Source organism: Triticum dicoccoides, chromosome 2A (assembly GCF_002162155.2).
Source record: "Triticum dicoccoides isolate Atlit2015 ecotype Zavitan chromosome 2A, WEW_v2.0, whole genome shotgun sequence".
In the NCBI taxonomy this organism is placed as follows: Eukaryota; Viridiplantae; Streptophyta; class Magnoliopsida; order Poales; family Poaceae; genus Triticum; species Triticum dicoccoides.
The window spans coordinates 71,442,327-71,449,153 of NC_041382.1; the positions used below are offsets into that span (position 1 = coordinate 71,442,327).

General features: G+C 42.0%; 1 long non-coding RNA gene across 1 annotated transcript; it reads left to right on the forward strand.

Annotated features, from left to right (window-relative positions):
* Positions 1-4,216: 4,216 nt before the first annotated feature.
* Positions 4,217-6,287, forward strand: LOC119358985. Its single transcript, XR_005172344.1, has 3 exons — positions 4,217-4,306; positions 5,337-5,496; positions 6,181-6,287. It is a non-coding gene; the product is annotated as an uncharacterized LOC119358985 (long non-coding RNA).
* Positions 6,288-6,827: the final 540 nt, after the last annotated feature.

A 6,827-nucleotide genomic window follows, 5' to 3' on the forward strand; every position in this document is an offset into this window, starting at 1 on the left:
CGGGAGGAGCGCCTCGGGCGGACTAGAGCCGGGCATGGGGTGGCGGCGCTGAGATGGGCCCGCGCGGGCCTGCTGCGGGCCGGGCGGGCTGGACGGCAGCGGCGGGTGGAGCGGCCACGTGGCAGGTGCTGACTGGCGGCGGACGGCGGTGCGATTACGTCCGGTCCGGGACGGACATGTCCGGCGCGCGGAGAGGAATTTTTAGGGTTTCGGGACCCGAGATTTGGACGGGGTGCACATATTTATAGGTAGAGGGAGCTAGAAGACTCGAAATGAGGTGCGGTTTGCGGCCACGCGATCGTGATCGAACGACCGATATGATGGAGGGGGTTTTCGTGGGTTTTGGGCCACTTTGGAGGGGTGTTGGGCTGCAACACGCACGAGGCCTTTTCAGTCCCTCGGTTAACCGTTGTAGTATCAAATGAAGTCCAAATGGCACCAAACTTGACAGGCGGTCTACCGGTAGTAAACCAAGGCCGCATGACAAGTCTCGGTCCAATCCGAAAATGTTTAACGCCCACACACAAAAAGAGGTAGAAAGGGGCACCGGGTGACATAGGAGCGCCGGATTGCAAAACGGACAACGGGGAAAATGCTCGGATGCATGAGACGAACATGTATGCAAATGAAATGCACATGATGACATGATATGAGATGCATGACACGCAAGCAATGACAAGCCAACAACAGCAAATAAGCGGAGGATACCTGGCACATCGGTCTCGGGGCGTTACACGGCAAGTCTCTTTATTCATTCCGTAATACACCATCCAGCAACTAACTCATTAGTTGCAATGCTTGCAAAGCTTTAAGTGATGTGCATTACCGAGAGACCTCTCCGACAATCGGAGTGACAAATCCTAATCTCAAAATACGCCAACCCAGCAAGTACCTTTGGAGACACCTGTAGAGCACCTTTATAATCACCCAGTTACGTTGTGACGTTTGGTAGCACACAAAGTGTTCCTCCGGTAAACGGGAGTTGCATAATCTCATAGTCATAGGAACATGTATAAGTCATGAAGAAAGCAATAGCAACAAACTAAACGATCAAGTGCTAAGCTAACGGAATGGGTCAAGTCAATCACATCATTCTCCTAATATGTGATCCTGTTAATCAAATGACAACTCATGTCTATGGCTAGGAAACATAACCATCTTTGATCAACAAGCCAGTCAAGTAGAGGCGTACTGGTGACACTCTGTTTGTCTATGTATTCACACATGTATTATGTTTCCGGTTAATACAATTCTAGCATGAATAATAAACATTTATCATGATATAAGGAAATAAATAATAACTTTATTATTGCCTCTACGATCGAGATCCAATGAACTATTTTCATTGGGTGTTTAACCATATAAGGTTTTATTCATGTAGACAGAACAACAATTTATTCTCTTACTTAAATGAATAATCGTATTGCAATAAACATGATCAAATCATATTCATGCTCAACTCAAACACCAAATAACACTTATTTAGGTTCAACACTAACCCCGAAAGTATAGGGAGTGTGTGATGATGATCATATCAATCTTGGAACCACTTCCAACACACATCGTCACTTCACCCTTAACTAGTCTATGTTCATTCTGCAACTCCCGTTTCGAGTTACTACTCTTAGCAACTGAACCAGTATCAAATACCGAGGGGTTGCTATGAACACTAGTAAAATACACATCAATAATCTGTATATCAAATATACCTTTGTTCACTTTGCCATCCTTCTTATCCGCCAAATACTTGGGGCAGTTCCGCTTCCAGTGACCAGTCCCTTTGCAGTAGAAGCACTTAGTCTCAGGCTTATTAGGACCAGACTTGGACTTCTTCACTTGAGCAGCAACTTGCTTGTCGTTCTTCTTGAAGTTCCCTTCTTCCCTTTGCCCTTTTCTTGAAACTAGTGGTCTTGTCTACCATCAACACTTGATATTTTTCTTGATTTCTACCTTCGTCGATTTCAGCATCACGAAGAGCTTGGGAATCGTTTCTGTTATCCCTTGCATATTATAGTTCATCACGAAGTTCTACTAACTTGGTGACGGTGACTAGAGAATTCTGTCAATCACTATTTTATCTGGAAGATTAACTCCCACTTGATTCAAGCGATTGTAGTACGCAGACAATCTGAGCACATGCTCACTTCTTGAGCTATTCTCCTCCATCTTTTAGCTATAGAACTTGTTGGAGACTTCATATCTCTCAACTCGGGTATTTGCTTGAAATATTAACTTTAACTCTTGGAACATCTCATATGGTCCATGACGGTCAAAACGTCTTTGAAGTCCCGATTCTAAGACGTTTAAGCATGGTGCACTAAACTATCAAGTAGTCATCATACCGAGCTTTTGTCAAACGTTCATAACATCTGCATCTGCTCCTGTAATAGGTCTATCACCTAGTGGTGCATCAAGGACATAATACTTCTGTGCAGCAATAAGGTTAATCCTAAGATCACGGATCCAATCCGCATCATTTCTACTAACATTTTTCAACATAGTTTTCTCTAGGAATATATAAAAAATTAAACAGGCACTACAAGAAATATGTCCGTTTATGACAAAAATATAACGACCATGGTTTTTTGGTCATAGATCAGTGACCAAAATTGATGAAATGGTCAAGGGCTGACCAGAGGGGTCCAAACCCCCACCATTGTGACAATATCTGTCAAAAAGGTCATAGCCGCATCACGTCAATTGGTCATAAAATTTATAGCACTATCCATGGCCATATTTTGGGTCCACCTTAACCAAATTAATATGTTCATAGGCCCAAGTAAGGGTGAGTGAGTAGGCACGTCAACAATTTTACCTCTGTGTCATGTATACATGTAATAATTTTGTTTATGTGTCAGTCATGCGTGTCAAATCAACCTACGCATGCAGGACCAACGTGGTATATCTACACCCGACAGCTGTTAAAAAATGCAAGGGCTTCGCTTTTATAGTTTTTTGTTTACTTTCAATTGAAAAACTTTAAAATTATTGGAGGATTCAAATTTGCTTCAACCCTTTTGTATTTTTTGAGGATTATCAATATTATTTCATATCCAAATAAAAAAAGATCTTTAGGACTTGTGTATATATGGGTCATACTGTTGATATTTGTCATTTCATGAATATTCATTTTTAACACGATTCCATTTGAAAAAAAATCAAAATCAAAACCTTATGCAATATAAGCTGACCATTAAGCCCATATAATTCAAGTTAGTTTGCTACGTAATACTTGCTCCGTCTCATAATGTAATTGTCCCATAACGTAAGATGTTTTTTGTCGTACATTATGAAATGGAGGAAGTAGCAAAATAGAATACTTTTTTGCCAACAAGAACATAATACCTTTTTCTTATACACTAGTGGCACTAGTAGTTTTTATCGAACCCACTGACTACTGATAAACAGTTATATGCTCACGCCAACTCATTTCCTAATAAAGGCTCGCACCATATGTCCACCAATTTTTCAGCTCGCGCCAAATTTCCCAGCCTATTTTTCTGCATATCGATTACCCGCGCGCGTCTTCTCGGCCCAAACCAGAGCAGCCCATGTCATATAAAATGTATGAAACCCTAACTCCTCCTGAATCCTCTCCAGCGCCACCACCCCCTCCCCTTGCCCCAGGTCTGGGACTCTCCCACGAGGCCATGAACCCCTCCCCTCCTCCTCGTCGAGCCTCGATCTGGCCAGATCCATCCAATCCACACACGGATCTGGCCTAACCATCCCGCGGCTGCGGTGGCAGGTCACCAGGACGGCAGTGGGAACAGACCTCGATGGCGGCAGGTCACCAGGACGGCGGTGGGAACATACCTTGATGGCGGCGGGTACCTAGAATCGTTGTTGCACCAACCGCGCGCGTCACAACGGAGGGCGGGGCTTGACGGATCACCGCCTCACCGATGTGTTCACTGCCACCTCTACCGGAGCAGCGAACGATGTGCTTGTCGCTGGACCAGCGGGTGCTGGGTGAGCCGCGTCACTTGACTGGGTCAGCTCCAATGGCCCTGGCGTCGGCGGCGATGAGGAGCCGGACGATCGGCCCGTGTGGCGGGCGGCGGCGCTCGCAGTGGCAATGGAGATGCATGCGTTCGCAGCCCCGTCTGGGTCATCCTCACTACCATCCTCGCCTTAGAGTTCAGCATCGGTCAGTCTCTTTCTTTTCTTTCTGAGCACTAATGATCGATGAAGGTGTTTGTGGCTGCTCAAATTAATGTCTGAATGTGCCAAATCTGCTGCTATCTATAGGAACTAAAACCTGCTGCTCTGAAGGTGCCAGCGTCGCTGAGGGAATTTATCAATGGTTGGTTCAGTACAGTATCTGCTGCTATGTTATTTGCAGCCAGAGAAGATATATGTTCATGCCATTTTCTTAACTGTGTCACCCGTTTTCAGCTAGTGTACAAACAAACAAATTATTGGCATGCATGAGTAGTGCACGGACGCATGTTAGTGTATCTTACCATAGATGGACAAAGTCATTTTGCATAATTATGCCTGAACATGCATGGTAAGAACAAAATCCTCACTGATTATAGAGAGAGCAAGTAGATACTCTCATCACTGAGAAAAAGCTTGTTTAGTTGAGAGTGTTCCATGTGAACCCTCAGTCAGTGTAGCAACACAAACATGCATAATAAATTTCTCTACACCAGCTGAGCTAGTGTCTTACTGACTTCCAAGTCATAAACAATGTCAATAATGTTGATAAGTGCCAGCTGCAAATAATCTGCAAACACCACGGCAGGCTTTCCCTTGTAGCAATGTCCTTTTATATCCATATAATCCTTACCTAATCAAATTGTCATATCCCTGTATGCTAGAGGACGAGTTTAGTCAGGCCAGCAACAATGCGGAGCTACATAACTTAATAACCTGATCTGAACTGTGAGCACATGATGATTATGTGGGTGCAAATAAATGGAAGTCGAAATGCTTTTGGCTATGACTTACTATTCCTTAGCCTATATGCATGTCTTAGTTAAACTTGAAAATCATTGTTTTCTCCTATGATGTTATGTGATTCAGTATTAAATTAGTAGACTCGAATATTTCTTGTTTTGATCAGTCTTGTGGAAAATATGACCTTCATTGAATACTCTACTCTTTATATGTCGCTCAAGGGTTCCCCGTCGTACCTTTTGGTCTTGTTTTTGTTCAATCTGCTTTTATATGTTAGTCTAGTTATTAGATTGATTTTAGAATGTTCATCCAACTTTTGTTGATCTAAGAAACATCTTGCATGCTATAGAAGTCGTATTAGCTAAACTTGGCTTGTAGTTGTCTCTATGAAAGTGGTTGTATTTTGATTTTTATCTATTGGTTTGCTGCAGTGGAATGCTCATCACCTCATAGGGAAGATCTGAACCAAGTGAATGCAAGGATTTTTTGGCAATGTCTAGCTCAATCTCACCTTCGAGAAAATGTAATATTTTTCCTCCGGAGTTAGTCTACACTATCCAGGTTGTATGCTACTACTGAGATCCCATCAAGGTAACACTCTTCCCCCACATCTTAATCTGCAACAAAAGTATAAACAAGATTCAAGTGAGCGGTCTTCATGGGGTTGCTTGTTCGTATGATTTGTTCATGTGCTTCATTTTGTAATCCCAGTCAAGTAAAGGCTAAAGAAACATGCTACCCTCAAACTGAAGTTTTGCAACCATGTTAATATTTAATGCAAATTGCCAAGACTCTTCTGGGAGGATTATGTTTATCTTTGTAACTAGTTGTTAGCATTTTCCTGTTCAACAATAAAGGTCGACATCACTACAGGAAATGGTTCTGATTGTTACTCCTTCGATTCAAACTCATGAATTAAGTTAAAGTCTACATATGAGGTTGTGTTTCAGCCATGCATACTTTGTGTGCATGTGTTGTTTGTGTTGAGTTTGGTTTGGTGGTATATGAGCTGTGTTGTGTTGTGGTGCTCATGTCGGTGCTGTTTATTTTACTGTGTTAAAGATATATGATTCACATCTCTTCATGTTGGAAGTTATTAATGTGAGTTTTTTTGCACAAAGTGTTGAGCTAACACAAGAATAATCTTGCAATTCCTGAAATTTCTATGGGAACATGTCTTAGTCTTGTGTTAATTGCTGAATGTAAAACCTCCATTTATCTTTTGTTTGCTCATATTTTGTGTGCTTTCTTATGTTTGATTGTTCCAATTACCAGGATGATCTGAAGCACTCCAAAGAAGCGAAGGGCAGAAGAAGCTTCATTTCTCATTGATGTTATGTGTGATCAACTAAAATTTGCCCATCTGGTCCGATCTTTGTAGAACTATGTTGTTGTGCGCCTGTGCACTTGTTGAGTCTTTTTGTTGTGCACTTGCACTTGTAGCATTATTTTGTTGTGCACTTGTTGGACCTTGGACCTTGCTGTGTAGTGGAGTTAATGGATGATGTATTGTATTTCATGTGATGTGTTACTGAAATGAAATATACAATTTATCTGCAATATTGTATTCTGTTGTAATTGTTTTCATATGTGAGATATGCATGCTTCTGAAAATAATCCATCAGTCCAAATAAATCAGACCATTTCAATAAAAAATAGGTATTGGGCCAGGCCCATGTAGGCTAGATTGGTGGACTGGGCTATGAAATTTATGATGATTCCATTTGGTCACTAACAATGCCATGTCAGCTCAGCCACGTCAGATCCTACGTGGCTTGGGCAAGTGGGTAGTGACCTTTCTAAAATTTTGGTCATCAGTCTAGCTACGACCAAAATTCCAAAAAGGTCAAGTTTGTTCGTTCTTGACGGCCAAATGTTGACCTTTTGAATTTGGTCAAAAAAGGTCAATAAATGATAAATAT